Source organism: Phoca vitulina, unplaced genomic scaffold, assembly GCF_004348235.1.
Source record: "Phoca vitulina isolate PV1807 unplaced genomic scaffold, GSC_HSeal_1.0 scaffold31, whole genome shotgun sequence".
Classification (NCBI taxonomy): domain Eukaryota; kingdom Metazoa; phylum Chordata; class Mammalia; order Carnivora; family Phocidae; genus Phoca; species Phoca vitulina.
This window is the reverse complement of record NW_022589734.1, coordinates 21,122,849-21,135,761: the sequence shown is the minus strand read 5'-3', so window position 1 is coordinate 21,135,761 and position 12,913 is coordinate 21,122,849. Positions and strand designations below refer to the sequence as shown.

The 12,913-nt window shown below is 42.3% G+C and overlaps 1 long non-coding RNA gene across 2 annotated transcripts in view; it reads right to left on the bottom strand.

The window, feature by feature from the left end:
- Positions 1 to 287: 287 nt before the first annotated feature.
- Positions 288 to 12,913, bottom strand: part of LOC116645023 — a 60,837-nt gene continuing 48,211 nt past the window's right edge. For both annotated transcript variants that reach the window (XR_004301873.1, XR_004301874.1), the window contains exon 3: positions 288 to 409. This is a non-coding gene — a long non-coding RNA (uncharacterized LOC116645023). The remainder of the gene's footprint in view (positions 410 to 12,913) is intronic.

Sequence of the window (12,913 nt, the reverse complement as noted above, 5' to 3'; positions counted from 1 at the left end):
ACATGGAGTGACTCAGGTAGTTACTAATGCCCGACCACGTGGATGGGAGTGGGGTAAATATAACAGGAAAATGTTGAGTTTTTAAGGATGACTTGGCCATCACAATTAAAACAAGGTATCTTCACGTGCATCTAGCCAAATCCTTCCCCAGTTTGAATGCTAAGGATAACCTGATAAATCACAATGTGAATTCTTAGAAACCCATCTAGTTTGGCTATCTACATGACCAAATCAACACATGAAAATCCATCACATTCTGAAAAAAATTAGTAATAACTTACATGACATTCCACAGCCCACCGCTGAAGGACATTCTAATGTTTTACAACTTTCCCAGTCAGACCGTGAGGAAAGCAATTTTGACCCGAAGTCAAAGAGGTGGGCATGAGTTCCCAGATAGCAAAGTAATCTGTAAGTTAAAAGAGAACGTTGAGCCAATACTCGAAAGTTGAAGTAGAAAGGGGTATTAAGAAATGACAGCATTATTAAGACTTACTGTCAGAAAAGGAAGCACTTCCAAGAACTGTTTAATCCATTAAACTGTTGCCCGACTATTCAAGTATATTCAGAACTTCATTTGATCATGCCCTAATCTTCCCTTACATTTTAATTAAGATTAGTTGGGCATATAAGTGAGTTTTGAGCCTAACATCCTAGGTTGAATAAGAATGGAAAGAATAGAAATAGGTCCATCACAGAAGGAAATGTGAGGAAAGGCAATCCTTGGGGATTCTTTGATCCTCAAGGGGAGGGCACCAGCAAGGTGACTAGGGTTGGTGGCATTAAGAAGTCATCTGGAAACACTTTGCACTTAGACTCTTCCTCAGAAGTGTGCCCGTTCAGGGCGAAGCAAAGGATATGCCACGCGGGCAAGACTTTAATGTGAACGGTGTTCTTCTCAATTGTCATCTGCAGTCTTATTTCTGCATCCTGGTATCATGCCTTCAAAAAGACAAAAAAAACCTAATGATACGTCTTGACTCACACTCTATCTAGAATATCCATATATTATATTTTGCCTAACTTGCATAACACTTGTCATTCACCACCTTATAATCTTTTCAGTTGCGTTCTTCCCTGTTTATTCTGTCCTTCCCTCAGCCTTGTATACTGTATGTGAATGCGTGTGTGTATAAAATTATTATACCATGTGTATATACAAGCAGCCTAAACCTGAATCTTATGCTAGTGGTTTAAAGTTAGCGAAACTCAACATGAAGGACCAGATCTGCAGGATACTGCACTAAAATATTTTTCCTACTTTGGTCTCTAAGTTTTCACAATTGTGACTGTTGTCAAATTTTAAATATCCTTAATTTTCCAGGATTTTTTCCCCCCAAAGTCATTATTTCCTCCCACCCTCACAGCACAGGTATAAGTCACAGGTTCCCACACCTGCAAATCAAATCATCCATAGGCTATTGATCTCTAACAATACCTTCAGTTAATATTTATTTTATTCATCAGTTAAGGTGGTAGAGCGGAGGTAGGATGCTCAGAACCCAAGCTCTGCAATCTGCAGAGAAAACGATTTCACATCCATACAATTGCTTCCTGCCAGTGGACAGCGGGAGTACAGCCTTGGGAATTTAAATGACCGATTTACCCAGGGAAAGAAAGCTTATTTTTAGTAAGTGGAGGGGAAAAAAATGTTGACTTAATTTATTTTACTGCCTGTGAATCTACTTTGGAAAGGAGAAGCAGAGTTTGATTAATTAGATTAGCAAATTCAGTAAGTTGTTTATTCAGTTGGGTGAATCAATGTTTCCCTGAATTTACTTTAGCTTTATTTTATGCTTTCAAATCTATCTAGCAGGTAAGATGTTGAAAGCCAAAAGCCTTTCTATCCCACAGCTCTTTCAAATATCTTTTCACATGTTAATTAGATCTCTTTGTGATTGGAGGCAGACATAGTTCACAGCCCCTCCCCCCTCCCCTCCCATCCCCCCAGCCGGCATCGGGCAACACGCATATAGAAGGCAGAAAATTACAGATAATGGAAAACTGACTACATCCCCCTTTTTCATGCGTCTCAGTTTTTAGCATTTCTCCTTTCCTGCTGACTCTAGTTTTAAATGTTATTTCCACCCAGTATTAAAACTTAAATGAAATAAAATAAGAAGCTTTCTCTATTAATGACAGCATATTTTAAGATCGTTAGAAAAGAATTATTAGAGTACACTGCTTTATTTTGTTTTAAATAGTTGCTAAATTTCTCAAATATTTGCTAGTTTTTCTTCCTTCTTTTAACGATCTGTCTTTCTTAGGAAGTTCCTTTCATCTGACTTGCTACACAAAATCATTCCTCATTCATTTGTTACTGAGATTTATAGGAGTACAGCTGTTCAAACAAGGACTTGCCTATGAAAGCCTGAGAAAATTGGGAAATATAATCAAATTAAAATTCCAGCTATACATTCTTTTAACAGAGTGCAGACAATTTTTATATTTTATATTTAAAACATATTAAAATAAAAAGGACAAGCCCGGCAGGCACCATAGACTACATTTTTCCATTAACGACCTGGATGACACGTTCAAAAGGAGAAAAACATTAATTCAGCAACAAATCAAGTGTGCCTTTCTAGAAGAGATTTTTTTTTTTTAATTTAAAAAAAAAATTGAAGATCCAAGAGAATGGGAGCTGGAGATCCTAGCAGTTGGGGACCATTAGAGATTATTTGGCTCAAAGTGACAGGCATAAAATATGAGTGCTGGTGACCTGGACATTAGAGCGTTGAGTGGCTTCTGATAAACACCAGACACCATTGATTTTCAGCTAAAGGTGGAACTGAAGTGCTTTTATTCAAAGGCTGCAAAAATCACCTTCTCCAAGGAAGTATACATCTCTCTCATTCTCTGAAAATGAAACAGATTATAGGATCACAGTCTCCCTCAAATTAATGAGGCATATTCAACTGGCCTTGAAATTCCAAAGTGGAGAGAAAAATCAGAATTGGAGCAGTCACCCTTCTGAATTTATTCCTTCCCTCTCTCCAGTGCATCTGTCCATTGGCTGAGCTAGCCAAGAATGGAAAGGGTTTTTCCATCAGTTTGTGTTCATTCTTTTTGAATTACACTGAAAATAATGCCCACCTCCATAGATAAGTACTGTGTTTCCTAGTGATTAGAACAGCACCCTCTTCCCAGAGCTGCTCAAGATCGTGCAATCACCAAGTCCTATTTAGAACCTACCTAACGAAAATCTTCCCACTCCAGCCATTTTACTGCATTCCTACAGCCCCGCCCCTCAGAGGGCTACTGTTCTCTCCCAACCAGATTAAGGCAGAATCTGTCTGGTCTGTCTTCAGGTTCACCCCAGCCACTCTTCACACACAGGCTACCCTGATCTTTCCAGGAAGCAAATCTCTTACTGGCTTTAGGGTGAATCCCCAACACCTGAACGGAGCTCCAAGCACCATCAGGCTCCACACCAGGCTCCCTCCCGCTCCCCCTGCTTCTACCCCACACCTCACAGTACTGCCAGGCTAAGCCGGTTTAATTCTCCTCGCTTGCACACTGGTGCGCACATGCACACACACACACACACACTCACACTCACCCTGGGCTCTGCCACACCATCCCGGTGCCATCCTTCTCCTCCTTTCCCTTCCTTTGGTTGACTTGCTCTTCATCAATTCTCTACTTAGACATACTTGCTCCAAGAAGTCTTTTATCTAAGTCTGGGGCAGATAACCCACCTGAAACTCTCTCCTGAATTTATCCCATCAGAGCATTTCCCACACTACATTCCAACGCTGTTGCTATTTGTACATCTCTCCCCCAAACACAAACTCCATTAAGACAAGGGCTGAGTCTACAAAGTTCAACATCCAATTCCCAACACCAGTCCCCAGTGGAGGGCCTGGCACTTTGTTAGTGATCAAGATAAATATCTATTGAATAAATAAATAGATTAATTAATGACAAAGTTTTCACTCACATGGTCCGGGAAGTCTCCATGTAAGTACTGTCCTAGACATGGGCTGCAAAGAGGGCCTCTTTTTCGGAAGTTTCCTAAAATTTAACCTCTTAGCCTAGCACTTAGGTGTTCAATAAATATGTGTTACTGGATGAAGAAACCAACAGGGCAACAATGCTACTAAGTACATGACAAAGTGGAATTGTTTTTACTTTTTTAGGGAGGCTCTGTGCTAGGCCAGGGCTTGAACCCATGATTCTGAGATCAAGACCTGAGCTGAGATCAAGAGTCGGACATTTAACTGACTGAGCCACCCAGGCGCCCCCTGGAGTTGTTTTTATTAAAACTACTTGCCAGACACCGACTAGGGGGCCAGAACATGTCAATCCAGTTATGCCGGTTGTACCAGGTCTAAGTACTTGTCTTACACCACGAAGCACCAAACAACCTAGATTCAGTATTTTGAATATTTGCTGTTGCCCCTATTTTGTTAACACCGCTGGTCCTACTCTTCGGACATCGGTCCCAGGGAAAGCCAACTTAAGAAGGACAGCATTCATAACAATGTTGGTCTTTCTTAGATCCCCAAGTCAAAATGCCAAAATGAGAAACACGTCAAGTTCACCTTTGTTTCTCTTAATTCTAAGCAAACAAATAAATAACCTTATATTCAGGAGGAGCTCCTCACTTTCTAAAATGGTTCTGCGCTAATGTGGCAGCAGTCACCATGCCCTACGCTAAATTTTCGCGGAGCTTCCCTCACAATTTGTTGGAGTGGATGAAATAGCTCCTCTGGCCAATTATGGTCCCCATTACTGTTTACCTCAGGCCAGAACCCAGATCTAGGTGTAGATATTTACTATAAAAAAAAGTGGTAGTCATGGGGCCACCTGGGTGGCTCAGTAGCTTGAGCATCCAACTCCTGGTTTTGGCTCAGGTCATGATCTCGGGGTCCTGGGATAGAGCCCTGCATCCAGCTCTGCACTCAGTCAGGAGTCTGCTTGTCCCTCTCCCTCTGCCCCTCCCCCTGCTCATGCTCCGTCCTCTCTCTCTCTCTCTCTCTAATAAATAGATAAAATCTTAAAAAAAAAAAAAAAAGTAGTAGTCAGAACCTTCTTTCACCCATTCAAAAGCACCCAGTATGCACAAGAGAAAATCCAAACTACTTTGAATGGCAGCTTTAAAAACCTGGTGTTTTCTTTCCTTACCTCTTTTAGGCCACTAAACACATTAGTTATTGTGATTACTACTCGTGTATCTATCTGCCCTACCAACCTGAGAGCTGCTTATAAGCAGAAAACCACTTCTCATTCATATTTTTATCTTAGTGTATAAAATAATACCTAGCATATGATAGTCAATGAATTTAGATTTATTTATTTATTTGAGAAGGAGAGAGAGAATGAGCAGTGGGGAGGGGCAGAGGGAGAGAGGGAGAAGCAGACTCCCTGCTGAGCAGGGAGCCTGATGAGGGGCTCGATCCCAGGACCCGGAGATCATGACCTGAGCCGAAGGCAGACGCTTAACCGACTGAGTCATCCAGGCACACCGATAGTCAATGAATTTAAATTTAATGAAGGAATCTGTTTGATCCCTGCCAACAACTGAAGCCATACAATAAAATTACCAGAATATGACTGTAAGTCCACCCATCATGATTCTATGCATCATAAACATCAATGGAAAACCAAAAATGCAAATACTATAGTTTACTTGCAATGTAGACTTAGGATAAGTTACAAGACTAACTCATCATAATAGCAAATCGATGGCTCAGCCTCTGACAATATAACCTGAATCATTGTTCCAACTTGGTGAGGAGTCATACACAGTTAAGAAGGGAATGCTTAGAGATTTTAAAGGACACTAGCTATCTGGCCTTTTTAATATTTGCTCAGCAGCTATTTGCTGAATATCAGCAACATGCTTGGCTGCTTTGGTAGTAAAAGGACTACTGAGTTGTGTTAGACAAAGACCCCTGACCTAATTTAAGAGTTTTTCAGTCTGGTATATGAACTAGGGCAACGATAAGGTGTGATTGATAGATGTCATGTGAGTATAAAGAAGGGATTATTGGAATTTACAGGAGGATGAAGTCAAGTTTGTTGTTGTTTTGTGGCCTTTTGTTACATATTGCTAATAGGGTGGACATGTGGTCTAAGGTGACAGTTTGGGCTCCTTGTAGGCCAAGATTTGCACACAGTTTGTTCATTGCAGGACTCTCCAACAGCAGTTCAGGAACTGAGGAGTAAGGGGCCCCTTCCTCCCATGAGGAGAAAGGAGGGCAGAAAGGTCTTGAAGCTCTTCTGGACTTTCCTCCTGTGCTGGGTGGTTTATCGCTCGGAAGTAAGATTCAAGATGAAGCTTCAACCAAAAACTTATCTTCTCCCAGAAGATGTCTAATGAGGATTGGCCTCTACCTACCGCACCCAGAGCCCATACTTAAACATATATGGGAGTTCCTCAACTTACATCACTAGGATATGGTCCTGCCTTCAAGGATCACTCTGTCCTTCATGCTCAGAGTCCAACGTAGCTGTAAATATTTACCTTTATTCGTTTTCACTGCATTTGTTATTGTAAATCATGTTTAGTGTATGTTCCTAGTTAAAAAAAAAACTAAGCCATGAATTATGCTAATATTTCTCTGGTCCCATTTCTCACCAATCCAACATCCCCATGAAACACACTCTCAAACTCAAGTTCTCTCTCTATAACATGTGGCCCATGGTGCATGTGCATGAAATCTAGAAATCTAGAAATCCATATCTCCTACTGTCTCAAACAACCTCAAAGGACACCTTTCTCTGAGGACCACACAAATAGCCAGTTCCCAAAGCCAAGTATATTCAAAATGACTTTTGGTCATTCAGAACAAAGAACTCATAACCAAGAGTTCAGGAATGAATCCACCATTGAAATTATTGAAAAAAAAATCATATGTGAATGTATGGATTTCTTCTTGGAGCAAAGATCCACTGCTTTCAAAAGTTCTCATAATGGGCCAGTGAGGGGGCGCCTAGGTGGCTCAGTTGCTTAAGCGTCTGACTTCAGCTCAAGTCATGATCCCAGGATCCTGGGATCAAGCCCCACATTGGGCTCCCTGCTCAGCGGGAGCCTGCTTCTCTCCCTCCTCCCCACTTGTACTCTCCTACTTTCTCTGTCACTATCTGCCTCTCTCTCAAATAAATAAATAAAATCTTTAAAAAAAAATAAAATAAAATGAAATGTGATTCAAAGATCCACATTAGCAGGTGAGTGCCAGAGCACAAAGATCCCTTGAGAAGAGGCAGCAAAGAAAAGGAGAAAAAGCACCCAAGTAATATATGCCTGAAAAACTTAAATCATGAAAAGATAAGCAAAAAAAAAGTAGGTCATTGTGACTTGACATTCAGAAATAAGCAGCAACACTTCATTCCTACTGACCTATAAAGCACCCTGCAGTGGGGGATTTCACCACTACCCTACAAAAGGTTACTGAGCCACCTCAGTGTTTCCGAAACACGACATCATAGCTAGAGAACATGATGCGCCCACCATATCATCTCTTAAAACTAACATTGGGAAACAATATGAAGAACAAAATGACTACATTTCATTCCAAAAACTAACAAGGGGAATTTGTGCCTAACAATAAAGTGGTATGACATTCTGTGGAAAGGAGTGTTTGGGTTTTTAAAAGAAAGTAAACATACAAGGCTAAAATAGGTCTGTTCCTACAACACAATGTATATGGCATAGGGTGTCTCAAAATGGGAATAGGTATGTGAAGGGTCCCTTTTAAATGTGGTCCTGCATTTTGATCTGACAAAACTAGGGGTGATGTATCTGCTTTGGTCGTTCGAGCTTACAGACATCTTTTTCTGAATGGATCCAGAAGGCAATGTCTCTCTTCTGGTTCCCTTACGGCTGCTAAGATTCAGCCCTCTTTTATCCTGGACACCCAGTACCTTCATTTCTTCACACTCCCTGGTCTCTTCTCAGCTGTTCCACGTGGAGATCTCCGGGTAGCTTCGAGCATATCCAACTTCTCTCTGATTATTTACATTGGTGACAAACTCTTTCTCGCCAACTGTCTAGGGTCACTGCGAGACACTTGATTTGTAACAGCATTCCATTCCTCATCCAATATTTTGGTAGCTCGACAGCTCCCCACTTCAGCTCTTCCAGTGTTAGCACTTCGTTGAGCAGAACTGCATTCTCACATTTGATCTGACATTGCCTTTAACGTCCATATGCTCGCCTTGCTTCCACATGAGTTCTCAAATCCAAAGAACATTAACATCAGCCACAATCCTGCAAAAACGCATGTTGCTTTTTTCAAATCCTGAGCACTTACATCACAGAATGGACACAATCCCGGATCTGGCATGTATTACCAGTGTGACCTCTGAGCAAGTTTCTTATCCTCACCTGAATCTCACTTTCCTCGTCTGTGAAATGGGGAGAATACTGCCTTCCTCACAGGGTTGCAGTTACACAGGACGATGTATGTGAAAGCCTCAGCAGAGGCACCATCCCAAAGCAGGTGCTCACAGCTGTCAGGAATTTATTTATTCTGAAAGCAGAGTGTCTCAATTATCTCTGGATAGGAGTGAACGTTAGCATAAAACTGTTGTGCATTTTTTTAGGGGAATGGAAATGATTTACATTTTAAGAGCAAGCAAGCATTCCTGTTCAGAAATGTCAAGGTCAGGGCACTCTGCTGGTGCAGTCCTTAAAGCAGGTGACTCCTGATCTTGGGGTTGTGAGTTTGAGCCCCACGTGGGGTGTAGAGATAACTTACAATACAGAAAATAAACAAACAAACAAACACACAAATAAATAAATGTCAAGCTCCTGGTCTGGAGGGACACTGAACTCTTCTGTCTCATTCCTTGTCCCAATTTGTGTTTTCTTCCTTCTCTCTGCAAATGAAAATAGCACACGGGAGACTCTTCTGTAAACAGGACAGCAAAGGCAAAAGCAACTGATAAGACCATATATGAAGTCCTTGGGCAAACTGGTGACAGCGCCCAGCCCCCTTCAACGGGCTGATTAAAGATTTAAACTGTGGCAGCCATGTGGGAGACTCACATGCGGTTTTAAAATATCTGAATTCCATTGTGCTGTTCTTGGTAAAATCCGCACCGACCAAGGGAGCTGACACATTCAATAGAACACATGGGCCTCCATTGTATCTAAAACCCCTCCAGGTATCTTAAGCACCAGCCTCAAGATACACAAATAAAAAATAAAACAAAATCCCACTATCTGTCCATGCTCCATCTTGCCAAAAAGAAGAAAATAGATTGTTGGGTTTTGCTTTTTTTTTTTAGATAGGTCTGTTGGAGGATGATTGTGGACTTATGTAGCCCATTCAGCAGGATTTTTCCACTAAGCTACAAGGCAAAAGATTTATTTTGTCATTGTCCAACACAAACAATTGAAGAAACTCAGCCTAGTGCAAAATCCCCAGGAGAAACAATCTGCAATTTAATTAGTGAATAATGGAAGCAATTTAAATACAATTCCAGGCATTTTTTAAAGTAATATTTGAATAGACATCTGCTTCATCTAGTCAGTGTTTAGGCAAAGCACAATAATCCCTGATCTGATGAGATGCCCAAGGTTATGAACAAGACTGTCTATTGTTAGAGCAAGACCCGTAATTTAAAACAAATGCCACAAATCCACCCTCTCAACACCTACCCCAGCCCCAGCGCCATCAAATAAAGAGATAGGATAGACGGATAAAGAAAGAAAATATTAGTCATAGTCTTTGGAAGTGCAGAATAAGGGAAACAGAAAGGATTTCAGGGCAAGAGCACTGAGCTGGAATTCTGACTCCATCGTTACGTCTCCCCTCATACTAGTTCAATTTCTTCCTTTATAAAATGGGAACATGAATGTCTACCTCTCATGAGTTCTGAATGTTAAACGAGAATATGTATAGCAAAACACCATATAAATGTTGGTTGAAGATGGAGAAGTGTTGACGTGGCGAATACAAATCAAAATAGTGTCACGTCGGAAGTGCCTGGGTGGTTCTGTTCGTGGGATCAAGTCCCACATCCCGCTCCTTGCTCAGGGAGGAGCCTGCTTCTTCTTCTGTCTGCCACTCCCCCTGCTTGTGCTCTCTCTCTCTCTCTCTCTCTCTCTGACAAATAAATAAATAAATAAATAAATATCAATCCACATATGATTACAAGCCCAGAAATAACTAGGGACAGTAGCAGGGAGACTGAAAGGAATCCCCAGTAGTCCCAGCTCTGTTACCACCAAGTGGGTTACCCCTTGAAATCACCAGAACCTTCCAGGCTTCAGTCTTTGCATTTGGGAGGTGGCTGGGTAGGACTGGCTGTGAAGTCCCCTCTTGGTTTTAGCTCTCTGACTCTTTGCTCTATTCTAAGCTTTGTCAGTGAGGTCGAATAACATGTGCTCTCGAAATTCCTATGTTAAAACCTAATCCCCAGTGGGATGGTATTTGGAAGTGGGGCCTCTGGGAGGTGATTAGGTCATGAGGGTAGAGCCTTCTTGAATGGGATTAGTGCCCTTATTAAAGGGACCCCAGAAAGCTCCCTGGCCCCTTCCACCTTCCACCGCATGTGGACAGATCAAGAAGACAGCCTTCCATGAACCAGAAAGCAGGCCCTCACCAGACACCAAATCAGCCGATGCCTTGATCTTGGACTTGCCAGTCCGCAGAACTGTGAGAAGTAAATTTCTGTTGGTTCAGTCACCTAGTCTACAGTATTTTGTTCTTGTAACCTGAGACGCATGCCCTATGCATTCGAGGAAAAGAAATAACATGAGGAACAACTATCCACAAAAGGGTGCCAGGGAGATAGCAAAGAGGAACCCCAATGAGCAAGGCGGGGCCCCAACAGCTCCAACAAATACCACCAAAAGGCACCCGTGATAAAGGTATACAGCCCAGGCCCCCCAGTGCAACACTAAACAACACAGACAGACTCAGCCTCTGGCTGCAGATGCAAAACTCGAACTCATCCTGCCGCCCGGCGCTGTCTCCACACTCAGCAAAAACCTCACCAGCCACGACAGCCTGGGTCAGAACCGGCTCTTAGCCCTGGAAACTCTGCGGACGATCTCCTCTCTGGAACCAGAGCTGACAGGGGCACGAATTCAAAGGAATGGGGTGGGGGGGGCGGGCTGCGGCGGGAGAACACACGCTCTAGTAAAGGTCTGAATTACAAAATGATTTCTCATGAATCCACATTTCTTGACATACACTTGAGTTGTAAACGAAGATGCTGAATAACACTGGAATTATTTTGATTCAGTTCAAAATGGGACATCCCGTAATACTAAAGAGGACTACTGAATCCTTTACAATCACACAACTGAGACGCTCGAAAGTTGACACTAAACTGAAAGGCTCTTTCATCTTAAACGGGACGCTTTCTAATTTTATATTTCCTTTACGTTAAATTTCAAACTCAAAGTCGGTAGGAAAGACACTGTTTTAAGTTGGGTGGAACCCCCATCAACGTCTGCATGATCACAAACTTGCAAATTGGTGAAATCATTCTTTATAAAAATTTCAAGGTTTCGGATGAAATGGTGTAATAGTAAAATGTCTCAGACTTTTCACTCCCAGTTTCCTATAAATACCTGTGAAAACATATGAGATGGGGTAAATTTCATCATGGGGAACAAAGACAGGAAGCAGGCATGATCATAATCTGAAGACATTTTCTACCCTCCCACGGATTGTGGCTAGATTCAGAAACACCTTTTTGCAATCTCCCTCCTGAGCTACAACGTGGGCCATGAAAGCGAGGGATCTTCATAAGCCTTCACAGATGGCACCAGAGCAAGAAACTACACTATCCCAAGAAAATGCAGAGCCTGCCAGATCAGTGACCCACCTTCTCATCCTACACGTCTCCTTTCTTCTCCACACCTAATAATACTATTAGAAACTCCCCAGCAGATTGTTTCCAGAGCTCAAGAACCTACTTCTTGCAAGGAGAGCCACACAAGAGAGAAAAATGGTAGATAAAGGCAAAAGAGCAATCTTATTTCAAACTAAAACATGCTGCCTGGAAGTGGATGTCAGAGGCAAGATGAGGGCCCCAGCAAAAAGCCTTCCTTGAACACTCTTTTTATCTTAGTAGGCCTCAAGAATATTTTGCCTTGGTGCCCAATTTTCAAAGGTGCAATGTCACTGCAAAGAACACCCCATTCCTGCACATAACCTAGGTCTGGACTGAGATGAACATCCATGCATTAGAGAAATAGCATTTACCAAACACATTGCCAGACATCATACACGGAGCTCATCACTATGCAAATCCAGCTGCCCTGCAATATCAGAGAAGAAAGAGGGGACCTGCCAGAGTCCACAGAAAAATGCAAGGGAATTGGGGAATCCCAGACTAAGCCAGGAGAGTGCCGGAGTTCCAATGGGGGACAAGATGAGATGTCAGCGGCCAGATGTGGAAGGAGCAAGGAAAGCCTTTGCTGCCATCATCCCTCCACTGGGCTGAAGATCCTAGGGCAGGCGCCTCAGAGACCTTTCCTTCTTGCAAAAACTGCTGGGAGAAGAAAGCATGCGACGTTATAAGAATTCAGATCTAGCTAGGGGTGCCTGAGTGGTCAGTCGGTTGAGCGGCCAACTCCTGGTTTCAGCTCAAGTCATGATCTCGCGGTCATGGGATCGAGCCCCACATGGGGCTCTACGCTCAGCAGAGTCAGCTTCATATTCCTTCTCCCTCTCCCTCTGTTCTCCCAAGCTCACACTCACTCTCTCTCTCTAAAATAAATAAAAATCTTAAAAAAAAAAAAAAAGGAATTCAGACCTAGCTAAACCTTGACTTTAAGATCTCAAAAGTCCTGACGGGACTACGTTTCAAAGTGCCATGAGGTAGAAAGTGAATAATACCCCATTGTAGAAGATTTAGCCCCAGGAAGAACAGCTACACCAGCAGTTAAATTGTGGAAAGACATCTTCTGAAATGAAGACTGTGGGAAGGCCATGGCTGTCAA